The 24190-nt window shown below is 45.5% G+C and overlaps 1 protein-coding gene across 2 annotated transcripts in view; it reads right to left on the reverse strand.

Annotated features, from left to right (window-relative positions):
* Positions 1–24190, reverse strand: part of LOC136169747 (basic proline-rich protein-like) — a 40559-nt gene that overhangs the window by 15220 nt on the left and 1149 nt on the right. Inside the window, exons 2-3 of one of the 2 annotated variants that reach the window (XM_065937761.1) lie at positions 21872–21968; positions 17150–17434 (exon numbers count right to left, since the gene is read on the reverse strand). The gene's annotated coding sequence lies outside the window, so the exon portion shown is untranslated. The remainder of the gene's footprint in view (positions 1–17149; positions 17435–21871; positions 21969–24190) is intronic. The other variant, XM_065937762.1, reaches the window with a different exon arrangement.

Genomic DNA, 24190 nt, shown 5'->3' on the forward strand with positions numbered 1-24190 from the left:
AACTTCATTCATAATCAAGTAAAGAAAAATTAAAATTAAAACCAGATATAGAAGTCTATCATAAAACTGATTATTTCAATGAAAAAGTAGGAAAAATCCAAATGTTTACCCCTAGGTTACCATCAAAAATTATAATGAAATGTTGTGTATCCATTAAATACAATGTTATGAAAGTATTTACTAAGGGGAAAATATTTACAATATATTAAGTTTAAAAATCAGTGTTATGGGTAGGCGCACTTTCCATTTTTGTAAACACAGGTAGGCTGATGTACACATCATAAAAGCTATAGAAGACCAGACAACGTGACATTCACAGCATTAAGTTATTCCTCAGTGGTGGAATTAGGATTTTTATTTTCTTTCGATTGTCTGTCTATATTTTGTACTTCTCTACAATGATCCCACATCGGTTTTGTAATGAAAAGAAACCTTGGTGACTTTGAAAGGGTCCTTGGCAGAGGAGATGTAAGAATTGTTGCTTCCTCTGTACACTCATCCCCAAGAAGTGGACAGTCTTCTCCTGCTTGGTGATCATAAAGGTGGGGTAGGATGGGACTGGGGGAGGAATGCTGAGGCCCAAGGTCGGCTGGGGGTCAGGAAAGGGATCCAGGAATCCCAACTCTGAAGGTGCTCTGAAGCCCCCAGGGGCCCACGACCTCGGATAGAAGACATAGAGGATTTGGAGGTAAAGAACATGAATGGATCCTAGGTCCACCAGTTGACACAAAGGAAGCCGCTTTATCTTTCTGAAACTCAATGTCTAGAAAGTGGAAGTAACAGTAATGCAGGATATTGCAAGGATCCAATAAGATGACTATTTTCTTTGCAAGGTAAATAGCTCTAAACAGGGACTTCCCTGGTGGTCCAGTGGTTAAGACTCCGCACTTCCACTGCAGAGAGCATGGATTGGATCCCTGGTTGGGGAACTAAGAACCCACCTGCCTCGCAGTGAGCACCCCAACCCCACAAAACCCCTAAACAAATGTTAGCTGTTGTAGTTAATAACGTTCACCTCCGGTTGAGCCTGAGCAAGAAAGCTGGCCAGCTGCTGCCGTCAGGGCTGCGCTGGACCTGTGGGAGCTGAGGGGCAAGTGTCCATATGTGGTTCAGGAAAACTCTCGGATTTCCCGGTCCAGTCATGGCATGTAAAAATGAAAATAAAATGAGCCTGAAGGAAAGTGTGCCGCGACTCACTGTCTACTCTTGGAGGAAAGAATATGTAATAAGTGATAAGAACTCCGTGGTAGTCTGGTGCTGGCGGTGAAAAGGAGGAGAAGATGGATGAAAACGCATCCTAGAGTTGTTTACTGATGTTCTGGCAAAATGCTTGGGGGCTGAGGTGGGTGGACCAAGGATGCCACACTCGTCATCTAAGGAGACTGGGAGAGGCTGGGTGGTGGTTCCGGTTAGATGGGTCCCCACCCTGCGCGAGATGGGGGAAGCCATGGCTTGTGGGTGGAGGTGGCGGGCACGCCCGTGAATCACAAGCCCCTCTTGTTCAGAACCAGGGAGCTGGCTCCTACAGAGCCTCTCACGGCTTTCATGCAGGGTGGCCTCAAACATCCTCAAAGAGCACCACTTTCTTCATCCCACTGGAAGAAGGGGATTTATTGCTGACAAGCTCTCTAATACTGACCATGTTTGGAGACTCAGTCTTGTTTTTAGTATTCATTTTTATTTATTTGGCTGTGGGGAGTCTTAGCCGCGGTGTGTGGAATCATAGTTCCCCGACCAGGGATCGAACCCAGGCCTCCTGCCTCGGGAGCGGGGAGCCTTAGCCATGGGACCACCAGGGAAGTCCCTGGAGACGCCTTCTTGACTGCTCCTCCCCAGGTCCTCCAAATGACGTGCTTCGTCTTCACGCTTCTTTTCTTGCTTTTTTGCTCCTATTAGGATGCCTTTCCTTCTGTTCACCCCCTTTTCTTCTTTGGGGTCATTTTGGTTGCTCTTCCTCTCCTCGATGCTCAGTATCCCCCGTTCTCCCTTTGTCCACCTCTCTCTGGTTCTGGGTTCAGCCAGCAACTTCATCTGTGGTCTTCATGTCACAGATACTTGCAGTGACCCAACGCCTGAGCTACAGCACAGAGGACAACCGTGTGCTGAGGTTGCACAGACGGCCACTGGTCAGCAGCGGGCAGTGGGAGAGCTGCCCCCTCCCCCCGGGCCACCAAGCCTAAGGGTTCATGCGCATTTCTCCTCGCCCCCTCACTAGTCCCTTCCTCAATTATCCAACAAGCCATTTAAAATCTTTCTCTGACTTTTTCTCATGGTCCTCTTGCCAGCCCTACTTCCTGGCCCCCAGGCCCCTCCCCATCTGCGGGAGCCTCTGATGTATCCAGGCCTTGCTGGTGTCGACATGCCTAGACTGAAAGCGCTGCTCGGCTGTGTGGTTTCGCCTGGTGAACAGAGTCACAGCCTCTTGCCTCCGAGGCGGAAGCAGCGGGGAGAGACGGGCAAGGGCTGTCCAGCGTTCCTGCTCAGCTCGGCAGCCTCCCTCCTGCTCTAGGCGCTTCTCGGCTTTTTGTTTGTCCCCGCTATCCAGCCAAGTGCCAGGACGAGAGTTTCTCCTGGTCTCCTTCATTCCTGAGAACCTCACCCCACTGTGTTTTTTTCTAATCCGAATCTCATTTCGAAATCTCCTGCCCAAGGGGTTTCCCGACACCTCCCAGTTTTGAATCAACCCGCTGTTTACAGCACACCCAGATCGAAAATAGAGATGTCAGGGGGCCTGGATCTGACACTACGCCCTGAAGACACTCCTGTGCCACGACAGCCGCTGGACAGGTTGCACCTGGACAAACAAATCTATTCTTGCCTTATCTCCCACGAAAGAGGGAACCAAGTTGGCTCCAAGCTGTGAACAAGGACTGGCTGGAAGGCTGATGCCAACTCGGCCGTATTCCTCCCCTGGGGGGCGCAGAGGGGTGCTGTAACCACGGGTCTGGCCTGCCATCTGGGCCATTCTCTCCAAGCAGCCCACAGAACACTCTGCTCTGAAGTGTCCAGTCCCCACAGCTTAGCTCCCCATCCCTGAGAGAAGGAGTGGATTTCTGGCCTCAGGGATCCCGAGACATGAGCAACTGCAAGAACAAACAGGGAGAAGTGGGTCAGTGTTTTGAACAAGTGAAAATGGGTTGTTCTCTGCATACAAAGGTGACCCACCACCTGCCTGGTAACCTGAGCCCTGAGTGCGCCCTGCCACCTGCAAAGAGGCTCAGCCTGCGGTCCCAGCGGCCGGCTATGCCAATTCTCCAGAGGAAGCAGTTTGGGATTAAAATGGCAACCTGGGTTTCCGTATCGTGTCCTTGCCAATTTTATCTTAAAAATCTAGTCAAAGCCCCAGTTGTGCCTCTAATTCCCAGAGAGCCAGTCCCTCCGTCCAAGTGAGCAGAGTGACATTCAGACATCCAGCCAGCCTCTGAGGCTCTTGTCACCCTCTGACTGAGGCTGAAGGTGCCAACCGGAACTAAGCCTTTCTCTCTGCTCCTGTAACTCGAGGCAAGCAAGCTCCCGCCCCTGGCGCGTGGTGTCAACCCTACGTCATCTTGGTTCAGTGCAAAGCCTTCAACGACTGGTCAGTAGCGGCAACGACACCGCAGAGGAGAGGACTCTCCTACGCCTCCCCCCGCCCCACGCGCCAGGGCCGGAGCCCAGCTCTCCTGGAGGAAGGGCAAGGGTCCTGACAGAAGGACGTGCTCCAGGGCGAGGGGCCGGGAGCAAGGGCCCCCAGCACAGCCTGGGCGGAACCTCGGCGACGGGAACTGTGGGGTGCGGACTTCACCAACATTTTCTTAAAACTCCGAATTGCTCAGCAGATGACCACACACATGCACACAAAAACACTTAAGTGTAACCTGACATCAAAATGGCACATTTTATTGGCAGAAACACAGGAGACATCCACTCATGACTGGGAAGCCTGCCGGCCCTCGATTTTTTTTCTTTTTTTTGCTTAGCCATGCAGCTTGTAGGATCTTAGTTCCCTGACCAGGGATTGAACCCTGGCTCAGGAGTGAAGGGCTTCGCTTGTGTGGCTCACCTGATAAAGAATCTGCCTGCAGTGTGGGAGACCTGGGTTCAGTTCCTGGTTGGGAAGATCCCCTGGAGAAGGGAAAGGCTACCCACTCCAGTATTCTGGTCTAGAGAATTCCATGGACTGTATAGGCCATGGGGTCACAAAGAGTCGGAACAAGACTGAGTGACTTTCACTTCACTTCAGCAGTGAAAGCACTTATTTCTAACCACCTGGTGGGGATTCCTTGTCTCCCTCCTTTCTAAGGCATTGGCCCATCACACCTTTCTCAATCCCCAGTGCAGAAGCTTGCAATTTTTTTTTCTGCTAAGAACTCCTTTTGGCCACCCAATGAATGTTTTATTCCCTTCTAGTGAGTCTAATTAATTAGCATAACTAAGCCTCTCCTCCTGTTGTCCTCCAGCTCCACAATCTTCTCAGCCTCTTCTCTGTCTCCCTTTCCTCAAACAATTGCCAGGTTCCTCTCAACAGGGTTTAATGAGCTCCCACTGGACTCTGGGCTCAATTCTACAAACCCCCTGAACTCCACTGTCTCCAGAAGATTCCTGTGTCCTTGGGGCTCTCCTGGGGCTCCTGAGGACAGCTCCTGAGGCTGTCCTGGGTTCACTGGTTCCTTCTCTAGGGATGCAGATTGAATGCTCATAAGAAACCCAGCTCCTTAAATGACCCAATCAAAAAATGGGCCAAAGAACTAAACAGACATTTCTCCAAAGAAGACACAGAGAAGGCTAACAAACACATGAAAAAATGTTCAATAAAACTCATTATCAGAGAAATGCAAATCAAAACCACAATGAGGTACCATCTCATGCTGGTCAGAAATGGCTGCCATCAAAGAGTCTACGAACAATAAATACTGGAGAGGGTGTGGAGATTAGGGAACCTTCTTAGACTGTTGGTGGGAATGCAAACTAGTACAGCCACTATGGAGAACAGTGTGGAGATTCTTTAAAAAATTAGAAACAGAACTGCCATACGGCCCAGCAATCCCACTGCTGGGCATACACACTGAGGAAGCCAGAATTGAAAGAGACACGTGTACCCCAATGTTCGTCGCAGCACTGTTTACAATAGCTAGGACATGGAAGCAATCTAGATGTCCATCAGCAGACGAATGGATAAGAAAGTTGTGGTACATATACACAATGGAATATTGCTCAGCTATTAAAAAGAACGCATCTGAGTCAGTTCTAATGAGGTGGATGAAACTGGAGCCTATTATACAGAGTGAAGTAAGTCAGAAAGAAAAACACCAATACAGTATATTAACACATATATATGGAATTTAGGAAGATGGTAACAATGGCCCTATACGTGAGACAGCAAAAGAGGCACAGATGTGAAGAACAGACTTTTGGACTCTGTGGGAGAAGGTAAGTATGGAATGATTGAGAGCAAAGCATTGAAACATGTATATTACCATATGTGAAACAGATCGCCAGTCCAAGGTCGATGCATGAGACGGGGCGCTCAGGGCTGGTCTGGGACAACCCTGAGGGAGGTGGGAGGGGGATTCGGGACGGGCGGACACATGTACACCCGTGGCTGATTCATGTCAATGTATGGCAAAAAACCACCGCGATATTGTAATTAGCCTCCAATCAAAATTAATTAATTAATTTAAAAAAAAAAAGAAACCCAGCTCCTCATGACCCATGAGGGAAGGTAGTTTGGAAGAGGCCTGACAGTCACAGACAGCACAGGTTTAGTGAAGACACGACCCAGGGGGAGCGGATGAGGGGAGGGCCGCCTGCCCAGCACAGCCGCCCTTCAGTCGCGCTCCCGCTGCGGCAGGCCACAGTGTCGCCAGCCCGGGAGGGACAACAGCATTTGCTTACGAGGCCTGCAGTTTACCTTGATGGTCCCTGGTCCCCGGCCCCTGGCTGTCTAACTGGCTGTGTTGAGCGAGAGTCCCCCAGGAAGGAGCGGTGTCCTTGTGCCCTCCCATCAGAACTCTGACGCCTCTACATACAGGGGAGTGGGGCTCCCCAGTTCCCGGCTGCCTCATCCTTGAAAACATCTTGTCAACCTGCATCAGAGGAAACACTCTTCTCATTCTGCCTCTGTTCCTGGAACACAGGTGGGAACTGTGCGGCCTGGCAAGTCATGCAGGGGTGGCTGAAGAAGGGTCAAATCACCCACTTCTGGGGCTCAGTGTCAAGGCCAAGGTCAGGAAGGAGCAATGCCAACCCACCCCACAGTACCACCTGGGGCCGTGTCCAGAGCATCTGCTCCTTGCTCTCGGGCCCCAGCCCCGAGGCCACAGAAGGAAGCCCTGGACCGTGGAGGTTGGTGAACTGATCCAAGTGCCACAGTGAGTCAGGCCGTGCTCTTCCTAAAATACTTCTAACTACTTTATGACAAGTGTCTCATTGATCTGGCCAACAACTAACGAAAGAAAGAAAAAAAGGAACGGGAAGAAGAAGCCTTCTCATTTTACTGAAACAATAGTGAATGGGGGGACTTCCCTGGTGGTCCAGTAGCTAAGACTCCATGCTCCCAAGGCAGGGGGCCCAGGTTCAATCCCTGGTCAGGGAACTAGATCCCAGCACAGCCATATAAATTTAAATTTTTTTTAATTTTTATTTTTTATTAAAAAAAAATTTTTTTTAAGTGAATGGAGAGGGGGAGCTTTGGGGTGAACTAGGAAGCCAATGAACAAGTGTAAACAAGCTAAAAAACCCTGACCCTGGCCCCAGGGCCACAGCAAATGATAGTTGAGGGTGTGAATGCGTGTGTACGTGTGTGTGTGAGAGAGAGAGAAATCGAGAGAGGGAGACAGAGGTCCTCTACTCTGGTCTCTGACAGTTCAGACTGACTCCGAAAGATGGGCTGAATTTGAACCCCTACACTCCCACCCCCGCCTTCCCCAAACTTTGTAAATAATAGAGACGCTCACTAGAGTAATTAGAAGTAAAAAATTGTCAGCCAAGTGGTTTAAGAAGGTGTGGCTGGAAGCATTCTGTGTGTTTTCTCGAAAGGAGGACTGTGTAGACAGTCAAACACGTGAGTTTAATAAGCTTATAAATTTAGAGTGACTCCACATCTTACAGTGAGGTCTGGGGTTCAGCTACGTCACCTGTGAAGTCAAAGAGGCGGCTGTGGGCTTCTCCTCCCTGGACGTGGGCTTCTCCTCCCTGGACGTGGCCTCCAAAGTCTGCGCCCAGAGTTTCTGCCTCAGTCTGTCTTTTTTCCTATGTAACTGACCCAAACAATTCAGCCCCTGGTGTTTTTGCAGAGGGAGGTAACGACTCCTGGTATTCAGAGATGTTTTCTGATGTCCTATCTCTTTCCACCCCGCCTTAGTCTGCCCTGAGCTACCTGAAATAGCTCAATCGGCGCTGATCTCCTTCAGGAACTTACATGCTTCCTAGAAGAGACACGGACTTGTTCTGGATAACTCTTACAAATCCACAAGGTGCTCAAGTTTCAGGCACTCTGATCTCAGTAATCACTGTTTACTATAGTGCTTTTCTGGTCTCTTCTACCTACAGTATTTCTAAACACTAATTTAATTGAACTTAAAAGATATTGTGCATAATGTGCCATAATTCGGCAAGCAAATAACGTCAACGGTATCCTGCTGACAGGGTACGTGTAGGGCAGGAAACCACACTGTCAGCTGGAGTGTCGCACGTGTGACCCTGAGCCCCGAACAGCCGCAGTCTCGGGGCTCCCCATGAGGGAGGCACACCTGGGTAACGTCATTCATCTGGGCCCTCGCTGCTCCGTTGGATCTAAAGGTGCTCTCCCTTTCCAGGAGGTTTGTTCTGCAGAACTCACACTTGGGCTGCCCCTTCAATATTTTACTCTCTTTCTGGCACATGCCAGCCTGGACAAGAAGGCAGAGCAAGTCTGTAGCTGAATACTTTGTCAGCTCCTTTTACAGAGCACTGCTGATGTTCAGGGCTTGCTGCCCCCATCATGCAACTATCTGTTAACAGATGGACAGACAACCTCCTAACTAGGGCCGCTACATATACTCTGACTTACGCCCTTGGTTCCATTCCTCTCAAAGATTCTTTGGGTGCGGGGCTTCCCTGGTGGCTCAGTGGTAAAGAATCCGCCTGCCAGTGCAAGAGACATGGGTGCGATCCCTGGTCTGAGATGATCCTACACGCTGCAGAGCAACTAAGCCCAGGCTCCACAACTACTGAGCCGGTGTCTAGAGCCCAGGAGCCGCAACTATGGAGCCCACCGCAATGGGAAGCCCATGCACCTAAACAAAGAGTAGTTACCACTCACTGCAACCAGAGAAAGCACTTGCAGCAACGAAGACCCAGCACAGCCATAAATAAGCAAATAAAAGGAGGAAATGATATTTATTTTTAAAGATTATTTAGAGGGAATTCTTCACTGGCCAATAATGCAGATTTGTTCTCCTCATGCCCCCAAGCTGGATGCTGGGATCTGACCTGACAGCCTGAGCCTCCTCTTTGCATTGATGTTTTTCAGAGTCTGTCATTCTCATGAGTTTTCCTTTGAGAATATAACTAAGACTGGACTTGCTTGGCGGTCCAGGGGTTAAGACTCTGCCTTCTAATGCAGAGGATGGGGTTTCAATCACTTGCCCAGAAACTAAGATCCCACATGCAGCAGGGTACAGCCAGAAATTCTAAACAAACAAATAAATAAAAGTTGTTTTTAAAAAACGTAATTTGTAAAAAGACACATATATCCAAAACAAAAGAGAAGCCCCAATCCTATGGATGCTGCATGAGTGGGTAAAAACTTTAAGATGAGGGAATTGAGGAGAAACCTCATAACATCCGAAGGATTCTTGGTGCAAAAGTTACTAAAGCCACTCCCTCACTCCCACAGCAGCCGGAGACACACACCTGCCCTTCCCCAGGCTGACTGAGCTGGACTAGATAGGCATCGAAAAGCTGTGCTACCTCCCTCCCAACTGAATCAGTGTCCACGTGGGTGCCTCCCTGGACTCCTCGGAAATATCACCAAGCAGAAGTTCTTCCGAGGGGTGAGCACAACCTTCGGGAAGCCTAGCACCACCCGAGAGTGCCGCCCCAATCTCTCTGTGTTTGGTAGGTTCAGAGGAGGACTCAGGAAAGGGGGGTGTCCTGGAAGGTAGCAGCCCAGGTGCGCGTGAGGAACTGTGCCCGGGGGGCAAGGAGACGGGCTGAGAACGAAGGCGCTTCCGGAGCCGCCGCTGCACACACAGGTCTGAGCTGGAAGGCGGAACCAGAAACTGAATGATGAAATAGAAACACATTCTTCGTGGTGATCGAACTCCCAGATTAAACCCGCTTTATTTCTTTTTTAAAAAATTCATCTCTGTAGCATCTGTTTGCCTCTGGGCATGTGAAGCTTTTGCCTTCTCTCTTCTTGTTCAGTCCTCTTCCAGAGGCGAGAGGGGTGAGAAGCGTCACGTTCTGATTCGGCACCAGATTGGGTCACAAGTGGATGGATCGTTCTCCTTATAAATGCATCAAATCTACCAATCAACATGTGGGTCTGACAGTCACTGAGTGTTTTGAACAAGAAACCACAGCAGTGAGGAGCTCTAAAAGGCCACAGCCTCTGCTTTGAGGCGCTTCTGTGGGGCTGATCATGCCAGCCTGGCTACACCTGGCTTTATGCACCTGCCCTGATGTCTGCACAGGTCAGGGTTTTCTAAATGGAGATCTCAGCCCTTCCTGACTCACTGGTAATCAGACCCTTTATTTTCATTTAAGACATCCTCTACTAGTAACAGCTTTGGATAGTTATCCTCTGGTTTGTCTATCCTTCTACCGACTTACATCCTCCAGAAGAGTCTCATATTTAAATAAGTCCAAGCATGAATCTCTGGTAAAGAGACTATTCCTGTAAAAAGGGTAAGTCTTCCCAGGTTTGTGTGCCTCAGCTGGGACTGCTGACACAAATAATTTTCTTTTCTTTCCTGGAACTGATCTCCATTGCATTTTCCTTTTCTTTTCATCTATGATTTTTTTTTTTTAATCACCAAAGAAGAGGTTTGTTGCCTAAACTGAAGAAAAAAAAAAAAAAAAAGGCAATAACCAATCTGTGTCTTGTTGTATCAAAAATTCTTTAAGGTCCTACAAATGCAGGAGATTATCACCAAAAGACTTGCATGATAAGGGAAGTGGAGGAATCCTGCAGGGGGCTTATGGCCTGGGTAAGGTCATTCCTGAGCAGGTAACAACCGTTTTACAGCGCTGCTCACAGGCCTCTCTGATGGCCACATTTTCAGAACGGAGAATTGGTGGCAGTCTGATGCACTCAGCAAAGGACCAGTGTCTTCTGCCTCAGAAATTGAGATTGTCCCAAAAGCTGATGCCACATGGCTTCCCACAGCACGGCTCAAAGAAGCCTTTCTCTGTTGCACTCAGCTTAGTAGATGAACGCAGGGATCTTGCAATCACTTCACACCTCAGTTTCCTCCCACTGCATGCTCTTTTTGGTAAACCAGAGTTTATCACGTTGAAGAAAGCAAAGGTTCATACAATCTTCCAAACTGACCTATCCACAATTTTCTTTTTTTTTTCCCCCCACCAAATCAGCCCCCTTCCCCTTTAAAAAGAGATAGGTCAGCAGAACATGAGCATAGCTCCGCCTACTGACGATTCTTGGCAGGACGTGTTACTGCTCTGTATAAGGCTGGCACTTTCCAGATTAAAAAGCAATTCTTCCAAAACCGCAGTCCAAAAGCTATTAGGACCTGGACTTTGGACAAATGCCAAAGGTGACAGTCCCGGTCTTCTTCCAGAGAGAGTAGGAAAAAGACCCACTAGAAGGAAGAAATCTTCAATGATCACATAGAAAAGCTAAGTAAAATGTTGGAACCTGTTCAACCACCCTACTTCAGTTAGAAGGTACTTTTTAACAACATTAGGAAAGCGAAACTAGCTGTGGGTGGGGTGGAAATGTTGCCAGGTCATCCCGCCTGAAAAAAACCCACGATTGTGCCTACATGACGGACGTGCCTCGGCGGCACCATGGTGGCACCGCTGCGCCACGTGGCCGCGAGGACCACGCTAGCATTTTCTGTGGCTCCTGCCCAGGGGGCTATTCCCCGTGTTTTGGTGACCACTAGCTCATCGCTTGAGGTGACTGGGTTACTGATTTGTTATTCCACAGCGTGATTAAGAAACAATCATCTAGGAAAACACAGATGTACACATCAGTGTGTAAGAAAAGGCCCGAGGGTGCTGAGGGCTTGCTGGGTCAGGCGTCTTGGTGAGAAGGTGGGCGGGTAGGTGGCAGGAGGGCAGGACCCAGGGAGGTCTGGCCAGGCGACTCCGAGGCCAGCCCAGCAGCGCCCTCTCCTGGAAGTCTGGAGCAGGCCCGGCGCGGGCGTCCACGCCTTCTTCCAACCAGATGCGCGACTGCCCCCTATTGGACAAAATGCTCTTCAGCTTTGCCGGATAGACGGCTGAAGGGAGACGTTGGCTACAAGGCCCGCCAGGTGGCTTCAGGCGAGGCAGGACCTTCTAAGTTTCAGTTTCCACATCTATAAAATGGAAGTGGTCGGTAACAGTATCTGGCCTTGCAAACGGCTGTTACCAGCAGGAAATGAATGAAGTACCACTGTGTTCTACCCTTGCCTGCCGTTCTGCTCTCTGCCCTGACAACATCCAAGTCACTTTCCTGAGGTGATCTTTCTCTCCAGTGTCTTTGAACCAAGGGCACAATCATAAGAACAATTTAGTCATGTTATTCTAAGCTCGAGTAGCTAGTGGCACCTCACTTCTGGTAGCTTTAATAACTTCACAAATGCTTTAAGAGTAATTCTGAAAAAAAAAAAAGTAATTCTGGAAGCACTTTTTTTTTTTTTTAAAGCATTTATCATGATTTAAATCAATTTTCTGATAATTTATGGTTCGTGTCTAAATCCTCCACTGGATTATGAGTCCCCTAAATTCGGGGACCTGTGTGTCTTCTGCATTACCGGTACCTACCAGCATGGTGCCTACTGCACAACACATGTGAGATACATATCTATTGAATAAACACATAGATGAATCATAAGAATTGGTAAAGGCCAGCCAGAAAGGGCACAGTCAGATGTGGGGGGAACAACCCTTTTTCAAGAATGCTAACAGGGACTTCCCTGGTGGTTCAGTGGCTAAGACTTCATGCTCCCAATGCAGGGGACCTAGGCTTGACCCCTGGTTGGGGAACTAGATCTCACATAGGATCCTGCATGCCACAGCTGAAAAAGAAGAAGAAGAAGAAGAAGAAGAAGAAGAAGAAAAAAGATCCCACATGCGGCAACAAAAATTCAAGATCTCCCATGCTGCAGCTAAGATCCAGCACAGTCAAATAAATTAATTACAAATTAAAAAAAAGAGTGGTGACAAACTAATATTAAGAACGAGAGACTTCCCAGGTGGTCCAGTGGCTAAGGCTGTGTGCTCCCAACACAGCAGGCCCTGGGCCACTCCCTGGTCACGGAACTATATCCCACACGCTGCAACTGAGGATCCTGCATGCTGCAACTAAGACTCCTGTGCAGCCAAATAAATAAGTAATTTTCTTTTTTACAAATGAAAGGGCAGGGTGATGAAAAAATTTCGGAACTAAATAGAGGTAATGGTTGCACAATCACGTGAAGGCACTAAATTTCACTGGATCATACACTTTAAAATGGTTAATTATACGTTATGTGGATTTCACCTCAATAATAAAAAAAAATGAAAGGGCAGAATCGTAAATAATTATGATCCATGATGATTTAGACATTCTACAAATATTTGATGAAGTCAATATAAAGAGAATAACTTTGATACAGTGTTTGATGGTTTACTTAAATGTCTCCACGTAAATGATTCATCTGTGCCTCTCAACCGGCCCACGGACTTGCCCAGGAGGAAACCGAGGAGCCCGGATGTTCCCACAGTGACTTCCTATTCCTCAGACGGGCTAGGAGCGCTCACCACTGGGAGGCGCTGTTCCCTCAGCCTCCTGCCTGAAAAGGACTTCCTCCAGCCCGTTGCTTCTCTCTCACCCCTTTCTGGGCCTGACCTGGAGAGTCATCTCATCAGAAAGGAAGGCCTTCCCTAACCACCTTCTCTAAAAAACACAGTCCAGCCACTCCCCTCTGTCATTTTCTCTCTGCTACCCTGCTTGGTTTTTCTCAAAAATTCTTAGCTCATATTACATATGGACACAGGTTTTCTGTCTCCTTCCACAATAAGCAACAGAACAGGGATATTTGTCAGCTTTGTTCTCTGTTACAGTCCTGACTTCTGGAATAGTGCCTGATAGGTGCTGAAGAAATACTTGTCAAAGAATGAAGAAGCAGTAGAATTTTACCAAGAACCTGTCTGGATCTTTGGGGGAGTCTAGGCTTTATAGGTGATACTACAAAAATGAAATTACAATATGTGTGTGTGCTCAGTCATGTCTGACTCTCTGCGACCCCATGGACTGTAGCCTTCCAGCCTCCTCTGTGGGAATCTCCAGGCAAGAAAACTGGAGTGGGTTGCCATTTCCTTCTCCAGGGGATCTTCCTGACCCAGGAATTGAACCTGTGTCTCTTTAGTCTCCTGTGTTGGCAGGTGGATTCTTTACCACTGAGCCAATTATAATGTAACTGAGATAAAGTACCAAGTTGGGGACAAGTTCCTCTTGTCCCCAAGGGTGGGGCACCTGTCTGTTGTGTCCCTGGCTCAGCATGGTGCCATCCACCTAATACGGGCATTTGTCTATACGATATCAACAAGACATGATGAATTCCAGGCGATACTGCCAAAAATGGCAGAACTGACCACAACACACATCCAGGTCCCACCCTGGGTGTGTACACCGGGGGACTGGGGGTGGAGAATTTCTGAGGAGGAGAGGAAGGGAGGAAGGAGAATGTGCTGGGCAGGAGTCAGAGTCCAAGGAGCACCAGAGCGTGACCTCGCAAGCCTTAAGTAATCAGAGTAGGAATAGCTCCTGAGACCAAATTGATCTGCAGTGCAAACCTTGTGAGATTAATTTGGGCCCACTAGCGGGAAGATCCCAGGGCAGACCTCTTAAGAGTTGGGTCAGGGTGGTCTGACAACACGATAACCCTTGCAAGATGGACAATGAACCTCTGAGACCCAGTGGCCATCCCAGAGGAGTGCCCAGTGGCCTCTGAGAAATTCGTGCCCAGGAGCAGCAGCCGCCGCCTTCCTTCAGTCCCCGAGTCAGGCAGCCAAGCACAGAGGAAAACCCTCTGGGGTCGCATACAGGACACAGATTAGGAGCCAAACTCCTAAAGCTCTGCTGTCTCCTCTCTTCCTTGCACCTGTTTGCACCTGGGTCTCTTAAGTGCAGTTTACAAATTGCAAACAATCTCACACAAACATAAAGTCTATCATTTGTCCAAACTGGTGGCTGCTATGGCCCTTGTTACATCTTAGATGGAACAAAATAGTTAACATGGACAGATATCTGTTCGTCATCCTGTGCCTCACATTCTAACTAAATGGAACAGAAACACGTTTCAACCTTTAGTAAATTGCAAAAACCTTTAAAAAAGTGTTCTGAACTTGAGTGTCTACAGAGAATTCCAAGATATGTAAGCTATGACACACACACACATGGTTTCTCCAAAAACTTCCTTATAATATGTTCAAAGTTCACAGCTGAAAATTCCAGCAGGGACTTCCTTGGCAGTCCAGTGGTTAAGACTTCACTAAGCAGTGAGTAATGGGTTCGATCTCTGATTGGGGAGCTGAAATCCCACATGCCTCACAGCCAAAAAATCAAAACATTAAATAGAAACAATACTGTAACAAATTCAATAAAAACTTTGAAAATGGTCCACAGCAAAAAAAAAAAAAATCTTTTTAAAAATTCAAGCAAATTAATCAATTACAAAACAAATTAAACACAAAAAAATCACAGCATGATTTGCATAGCTCTCATTACTTTGGCCATTTTCCAAGGGGTGATTGACACTTCATTTTAATGGGTGTTGTTTCCGGGAACTATGACCATTGACCTTTGGCCTGTAGGTAAACCTCCTCCTTGTGGGCACTCAAGCATGGGTGGGTATTTACTTTTTCTCAATTCCCACAGCACGGAAGAAAAAACAAAGCAAAACGCATTACTGTTTTTATCTTATATTCCTTAACATTCAGAAAGAGTATTTGGCCATCAGTTGGAGGCCTGGGCTTGACATGAGATCGTATGAACAGGCACAGCCTGGTGTCAAACTGAACCAGCAAACCTGAGCATCTGCAGAGGGGCAGGGACCCAGGCAGGCTGGCGGGCTCTGGTCCACAGCCGCCAAACGCAAGGCAGATGGGCAGCAAGAGTTGCTCTACGGGCCCGGGCAGCCAGAGCTTCTTACTTTTCAGGAAAAACCAGAAACCCAGGTTTTAATAGGAACTCTATTTTTAAACATTAGCAATTAGTTGTAAAAACTGCTTTCAGAATATTCTATGGGCCAAGTGACTCTCCTTGCGGTCCTGTGGTTAAGATTTTGCCTGTCCATGCAGAGGATGTGGGTTCGATCCCTGGTCAGGGAGCTCAGATCCCCCACATGTTGCATGGCCCCTCTCCAAAAAATCAAAACATAAAACTGAACCAATATTGCCACAAATTCAACAGACTTTAAAACTGGTCACATCAAAAAAAGCTTCTAAAAATTCGTTTGAAAAAAAAAAAATTCTATAGGCCAAACAGTACACATCTGTGGCCTAATATGGCCCTCAGGCAGCCTGCCTGTGAATCTGGGGAGCCTGAATCTGCCACACTTTAACTGAGCCTGGTGGTTGCTTTTCTTCCTTCCCTTGGGTTCAAATCCTTGGATTCAAAGTGATATACCTGCCTAGACACTTTGACCACTCCAGGGTCCAACTTCCTCATCTATAAAATGCAGATAATAACATAACTCCTCTCATATGGTGATTATGGGAGAAAAGGAGATACTGCAGGCAAAGAATCTACCTGCAAAGTAGGCATTTGGTGAAAGACATCAGCTATGATTAGTTGTAAGCCTGGTGTCTCCCTCATCACCATCATTCATAATTAATCAGCAAATTCTGCCAAATAGGATTTATCCTCCAGTCTGTCCTCTTGTTCTCATCCCCATTTTCTGTGCCTTAGTTTGTAGTCTCGTCCTCTCACTTCTGAACTGTTCATTCCAGTGATCTAATGAACAGACCTCCTGAGCAGGGGACTCTGTGCCAGGGACCTACTTAGTGTCCCATTTTGACCCACTCCCATGCTGCTCCCAGCTGACTCAATCTCTGCTCAGCAAATGATGAAAAGCAGACATGCTGGAGTCTTTTCCCTGTCACCTACAGAACAAAAGCCAGTTTCCTTATTCTTGCATGCAAGGCTCCCCCCACCCCCAGCTCACCTCCTCCTAGTCTCTATAATCCTCTCTCTTTTCCAGCTACACCAAACTACTTTTTTCACCTTTTTCCAAGTGAGTCACATGGTTTCTGGTCATCATACGTTGGCAACACTATTCTTCCTGCTTAGAATGTTTGTTGTCCTCTTCTCACCCAATGTCAACCCCTTCTCACCCTGCTAAGTCCAGCCCCAAACGGTCATCTCTACCATGAAGCCTTCTGGGATCACCTCTCTAAGCAGTCACCCTGTCTCCTCTGCATTTCCCACCAGACAGAGTACATAGGTCCCTTCAAGTCCTCTCACAGTGTGTGGTAACTGGTTTACTAAGGCATCTCTCTCAGGATGAGACAGACAGGAAGCTGAGGGTAAGAACCTGGTCCCTTATATTTGTTGTATCTCCAACTAGCACGTTGGTGAGTGTTCAGTGTTGGTAATGGGACCAAGAGGGCACTTGAACAAAAGCCATACAATAATGCCACTTTTATACAACTTGTTGTTAGAAACAGGGATCTTGGACTTTCCTGGTAGTCCGGTGGTTAAGACTCCAAGCTGCCACTGAAGGGGGCATGGTTTCAACCCCTGGTCAGGGAAGTTCCGACTGTCGCAATTTGTGGCCAAAAAGGAAAAGACAAAAGAAAGACAAAAACAGGGATCTTTGGGAATATGCAAAGAAAGAATAATAAAAACATATAAAATCACCCAAGAGCCCACAATTCCCTGTAATGTGCACATTTTGGTTAAGTTTAGTAAAAATATATATATATATTATATAAAGTTCTAGCTACTCAGATGATTGAAAATATCTGCACTTACACAAGGTGGTGTCATGGTGTCTTGATCTTCACTTTTTCTTTCTGTGGTCTCAGTGGAATGCATCTCATATTCCAGGAGAAAATGTAATTCAGCCAAAGAACAAGTCTGATGATCTAGTTCACAGTTTATAAACTGTGAAGCGCAATCTGAGAGACTCACATAACAGAAAACTGTCCGTCTTGACTGGGTGCCTGTGCATGCCTCTTAGAAGAGGGGCAACAGTTTCTCTACATTCAGATATCACCAGAGGAGGCCCAGAGTGGTTGATCTTGGGAAGGCAGAGGTCTGAGAAAGAAAATAAACATCATTGTCTTTTGGCATTTATGTTCTTAAACTTGCCTCTGAAGCGTTCATTCAACAAGCATTCACTAGGACTTCCCTGGTGGCCCAGTGGTTAAGATTCCATTCTTCCACTGCAGGGGGCACAGATTTGATCCCTAGTCCAGGAACTAAGATCCTGCATGCCACGTGGCATGGCAAAAAAATAATAATAATAATTTTTAAGAAACAAGTCTTCACTGAATGAATGGACAGGTGGCTCCACAACCTTGTTCCCTGACTCCCAGCCGGAATGGCAGACCATGCTGTGAAAGGCTAGGACAGGTTGTCGGGCTCGGCTAGCAACAGCAGGAGCAATTCAGTACAATGGTTCCCCATGCGGTTCTGGGTTCAGGCTTGCCTTGGCTCCAGGCCTGGCCCAGACAGTTTCTAGTTAAGTAGAGCTGAGAGACTGACAGTTCTTATCTTAGAGGGTTGTTGGAAGGATTAGATGATAGAGAATATGTTAAGTGCTCAGTATAGTACCTACGAGGTTATTTTGATTATTATAAGAATTCAGTCAATGTTAGCTATCCTCATTTGCTAAGATGATCCTACTGATAGGTTTGAGCCTTCTGTAGTTTATCTTTACAACTCTGTCCACACCCAATATCTCCACTTTACTGCCTTAACTAAGAGATCAGAGTTCCTAGAGAATGAAAGAAACAGCAAGCTATAAACTTCTAACCAGGGACTTTCCTGGTGGTCCAGTGATTAAGACTCTGTGCTTCCACTGCAGGGGGCGAGGGTTTGATCCCTGAACTAAGGGATCAGGGAACTAAGATCTCACATTTTGCTTGGTGTGGCCAAAAAAATAAACTTCTGACTGATACATAAGCAGAAATAATGGATCCAAGGAGAAGAAAACAGGCCAAATATACCAAACACCTGGTTGGATACAGTGACTCAAGCATGAAATAGATCTGGACCCTTCATGGCCAGGGAGATATGGATAATAAAGAGGTATGCCTTCAAATTGCTAGGGGAAATTCCACACCTCTGCGAGCCTAGACATAGTATGGAATGACATTTTCAGGAATTCAAGGCTTCAAAAAATCTGAGATATTCTAAGGAATAGCATAAATTATTATAGCAATTTCTCAATAGGTGTTCAATAGTATTGAGTCACTGAATTGAAGGACTGATTCACACAGCACCTACATGCTGAGTACCTGTGATGCATTGGTTAGAGAATTGACTGGAACAGGTAACCCAACAGATACACGTTGATTCCCTCTGGAGCTTACATTCTAGTGGAGAGAGATAGTAAACAACCATAGAGGGGAAACTGATATAGATGAATGCTCCAGAGAAAGATGGAGAAGGATATGGCAACCCACTCCAGTGTTCTCCAGTATGCCTGGCGAATTGCATGGACAGAGGTGCCTGGTGGGCTACAGTCCATGGGGTTGTGAAGAGTCAGACACAACTGAGTGACTATCACTCATTCCAGAGAAAGAAAATCAGGGCTGAAAGCCTCCGTTTGGAGTATACAAGAACTGTAGCTGGTAGAGGATCCGGCTAAGTGACACAATCAGATAAATCCAGAATGTTGGCCAACTATAAGAATATGGGCCAGAGAGTTAGTTCCCTCGCAGTCCAGTGGCTAAGGGTCTGGGCTCCCAGTGCAGGGGGCCTGGGTTCGATCCCTGGTGGGGGAACTAGATCGCATATGCCACAATTAAAACCTGGCACAGCCAAATAAATGATCTGAAAAAAAAAGTTAAAAAAAAAAGAATTGCCTTGCAATGCAGGGGATGCGGGTTCCTTCCTTGGTCAGGGAACTGAGACCCCACACGCTGCAGAGCAGCTAAGCCCAGTGCACTGATACTGCCGGTGTGCGTCGGAGCCCACTTGCCACAACTGGAGTCAGTGTCGCAAGAAAAGATCCTAAAAAAAAAAAAAAGGAAAAAAAAGAAAAGATCCTGCAGGACCCAACAAAGACCCGACGAAGCCAAATAGATAAATAAATGTTTTAAAAAAAAAAGAATATAGGCCAAGTTAGTTAAAAAGTTACCAAAGTTGTTAAAAAACAAAATAAATGGGAGATTAATGTAAATTTAAAAGAGGCATCACCGACTGGATGGACATGAGTTTGAGTAAACTCCGGGAGTTGGAGGCCTGGCGTGCTGCGATTCATGGGGTCGCAAAGAGTCGGACACGACTGAGCGACTGAACTGAACTGAACTGAACAATCACATTCAACATATAAGCCTTGCTTGGATCCTAGGCCAAGGGAAAAAAAAATTATAAAGTATATTTTGGGAACCAGGAAGGATTTTGGAATACAGACTGAATGTTAGATGATATTAGGGAATTATTCTTAATTTTTAATTTATTAAATTAAAGCTTTTTAATTTGCTTAGGTATTATGACTATGTAGGAGAATGTCTCTATTCTTAGGAGACACACACTGAAATATACAGTGTGCTGTGTGTGCTCAGTCGCTCATACACGTTCAACTCTGCAACCTCATGGACTACGGCCTGCTAGGCCCCTCTGTCCGTGGAGTTCTCCAGTCAAGAATACTGGAATAGGTTGCTATTTCCTATTCCAGGGGATCTTCCTGAGCCAGGGATCGATTCTTGCATCTCCTGCATCTCTTGCATCTCCTGCCCTGGCAGGTGAATTCTTTACCAGCGCACCAACTGGGAAGCCCGAAAATATATATAGAAAAGGCAAATAGGGCAAACTGTTAGTAACAGCTGAATCTAGAATATTTTATTGCCTATTGCTCTAATCATTAACTTTTCTGTATGTATTAAAATGTCCAGTATAGAAAAACTAGATAAAAAGGAATGGAGAAGGACTCACTTAGTCGAGTCTGACTCTTTGTGACCCCATGGACCATACAGTCCATGGAATTCTCTAGGTCAGAATACTGGAGTGGGTAGCCTTTCCCTTCTCCAGGGGATCTTCCCAACCCAGGGATCTAACCCAGGTCTCCAGCAACACAGGAGGATTCTTTACCAGCTGAGCCACAAGGGAAGTCCAAGAACACTGGAGAGGATAGACTATCTCTTCTCCAGGAGATGTTCCCGACCCAGGAATTGAACCGGGGTCTCCTGCATTGCAGGCGGATCTTTACCAACTGAGCCATCAGGGAAGCCCAATCATTAACCTTTCTGTATATGTTAAAATGTTCAGTATAGGAGAACTGGATAAAAAGGAGTGGAGAAAGACTTTTCTGGTAATCCAGTGGGGAAGAAGCCACTTGCCAATGCAAGGGATTTGGGTTAATTCCCTGTTTCGGGACGATTCCACGGGCTGAGGGGCAACTAAGCCTGTGTACCACAACTGCTGAGCGTGCACACCTAGAGCCCGTGCTCCGCAACAAGGGAAGTCACTGCAACAAGAAGCCCGTGCACTGCAACTAGAGTGGCCCAGGTTTGCTGCAACCAGAGAAAGCCTGCATGCAGCAGTGAAGACCCAGCACACACACACAAAACAAAAAAAATACTAAAAAAGATATATATATATATATATATATCTTTTTGGAGATATTTAGCTTTTTGGAGAAATTTAGCTGTGAAGGGAGTGTATTAGTTTTCTAGAGCTTGCTGTAAGAGATTACGACAAACAGTGGCTTAAAAGAACAGAAACATACTCTCTCACAGTTCTAGGGGCCAGAAGTCCAAAATTAAGGAACTGGCAGAGGCCACCTCCCTGCAGAGGTTGTAGGGAAGAAGCCAGACTGTGTCCCCCACCTCTGGGGGCTTACCTGTGCCTCACTCCAGTCTCTGCCTCTGGAGTCACATTGCCTCCTCTACTTCTGCCTGTGTTTGATCTTTTTCTGTCTCTCTCTTATAAGGACACTTGTACTGGCCTATCAGGCTCACCCAGATTATCCAGAATAAGTTCCTCCTCTCAAGATCTTTAACTTAATCACATCTTTCACATATAAAGTAATATACATTCTTCTGCCACATGGGTGATATTCACAAATTCCTGGGATTAGGAAAGGAATGTATCTTTGGAGGGCCACTTTTTTGCCTAGCACAGGAAGAAAGAAAATGCGACAGTATCTAGAGAGGAATGTAGGGGCATGAAAGGTTTTGTTTTTAAGATGAGAGAAAAGATTGCATGTTTACAATAACTGGTTTGAGACATTTTGCTGTACACGGCAGTAACAGTACAATAATACAGTTGACTTGCTCATTGCGTTAGTCACTCACACACAGGTAAATTCATAAAGAAAACAGCAAGGCCATCATCAAAAAGTCTACAAATAATATGTTCGAGAGGGTGTGCAGAAAAAGGAACTCTCCTATGCTGCTGCTGGGAGTATAAATTGGTACAGCCACTATAGAGGTTTCTCAGAAAACTAAAAACAGAGTTATCATAGGATTCTGTAATTCCATTCCTGGGCATCTATCTGGAGAAAACTATAAGTCAAAAAGATACCTGCAGGACTTCTCTGGTGGTCCACTGGCTAAGACTCCATGGTTCCAATGCAGGGGGCCAGGGTTTGATCCCTGGTCAGGGAACTAGATGTGGCATGCTGTAATAAAGATGGGAGATCCCACATGACCCAATTAAGACCCGGTGCAGCCAAGTAAATAAATAAATAATTTCAAAAATATGGCATAGAGTTTACAGATCTTTTGGAGACTGGGGAAAATGATAAAGATGTGTATAAAACTTTTTTTTAAAGGTTTACCAACATGCTTTGTATATAATTTTATTTATTTATGGCTGTGCTGGGTCTTCGTTGCTGCATGGGCTTTTCTCTAGGTGTGGTGTGCATGCTTCTCATTGTGATGGCTTCTCTTGTTGCAGGACACAGACTCTAGAATGTGCAGGCTCTAATAGATGAGGCGTGTGAGCTCAGTAATTGAGGTTCCCGGGCTCCAGAGCTCAGGCTCAATAGTTGTAACACATGGGCTTAGTTGCTCTGAGGCATGTGGGATCTTTCTGGACCAGGGATTGAACCCATGTCTCCTGAATTGGCAGGTGAATTTTTTACCACTGAGCCATCAGGGAAGTCCAGAAAACTTAACAGCTAAAAAAAAATAAGACTATTATTTATATAAATTTGTTATGAGACTTACTTATGATATAATGAAACTTCTACCCCTTAGAAATTGTATAGATTTTTTAAAGTAAATGGAGGAGAAAGGGTGAAGTATTCCTTTCATCCTAACTATCCATGACTGCTTTTCACCACCTCTTAGGTCCCTACTGGAGAGACCAAGTCTTAATACTGACGCTTTGACACTAGGTACTTAGGGAGTCTCCTCTCTTCCCTGGGGTGACAGTGGATGCTGGATGACAAGTGGAAGACATAAAAGCAAGCCCCAAAGGAGACAGGCACAGGGGGAAACTCCACCTGATTAGATGAATAATTAAAAGTCAAAATGGAAACAATAATAATACAAAATAATTGAGACAATTTCAAATCAAGTATGAGCAATTCAAATTTGATGTGGAGGTAAGGGGAACTTGTGGAAATAGTGATCATGGTGAAGTGATTAAAATGGTGGAATCCACTGTATCATGATTGGTCAATAAGAAAATAATAGAATTCTATATCATCAAAACTACCATTTAATAGAAAAACCTGTAATCACTTTTTAAAATCCAGATGCATATCAGAATTATACTGGAATTTTTTGAAAAATATAAATGCCCAGATGCTACCTTTTTTTTTTCTTTGCTACAACTCCAGATACATTTCTAATGAGCAGCCATATTTACAAAGAACTGGTCTATATGAGAATCTTTTATCTAGCTTGTTTCACTTCTTCTATTTCATACTCGGTGCTCCCATTTCGTTTAGTTTATGCTTTCCAATTTCTCTATCTCTTTTCTTTTTTTTTTAATGTACTTTCTCAAGCCTTTATCAAGCATAGTTGAAAAGCTCTTGTATACAGATATATAAATAATATGTATAATATATATATTAAAAAATTTATGAATTTTTGCCTAAAAAATTTATGACACTTTGATTCCACTTGTTTGACTTAGCATAAATATAATGCTAGATTTCTAATTTAAAAAAATACATATGTAACCAGCAACAAAGGTTTACTGTATAGCACAGGGAACTATAGTCAATATCTTGTAATAACCTATAATGGAGAATAATTTCAAAATAATATATGTGTATACATATAATGAATCACAAAAATAAAAGAATTCTATTTTTTGAAAGTTAGTAATGTTTATCTTTTTGCCAGTTTTTCTAAAAGTCCTATGGACATCTAATAACATATGAGATACAAAATTTTAAATTTATTTGTGTAGGATATAAGATTAATATGAATAGAAATCTATTTTATTTAAATTATTAATGACATAATTCAAGATGCTCCTATTCTTTTTTCTGAACTTCATACTCTCGGAGAAATGTTACTAAATCTCGCTATGATTATATATTTTTTCTTTTCCCTTATATTTCTTCTGATTTTTGCTTTATGTTTCTTTGTTGTTAGGTGGCTAATGGTTTATGATGTCTATCTTCTCTGTGAATTGTACCTTTTATCATTAAAAATATTTTTTGTTTCATTTAAAAATAAATAACTAAATTTAAAATAGGGGAACCCATGGGGCTTCCCTGGTTGCCCAGTGGTTAAGAATCTGCCTTCCAATGCAGGGGATGGGTGTTCAGTCCCTGGTCAGGGAACTAAGATCCCACATGCAGGGGGCAACTAAGCCCCGTGGGCCACAATGAAGGGCCCATGTGCTGCAATAAAGACCCAGCACAGCCAAGAAATAAAATAA

This window comes from Muntiacus reevesi, chromosome 5, assembly GCF_963930625.1.
Source record: "Muntiacus reevesi chromosome 5, mMunRee1.1, whole genome shotgun sequence".
Classification (NCBI taxonomy): domain Eukaryota; kingdom Metazoa; phylum Chordata; class Mammalia; order Artiodactyla; family Cervidae; genus Muntiacus; species Muntiacus reevesi.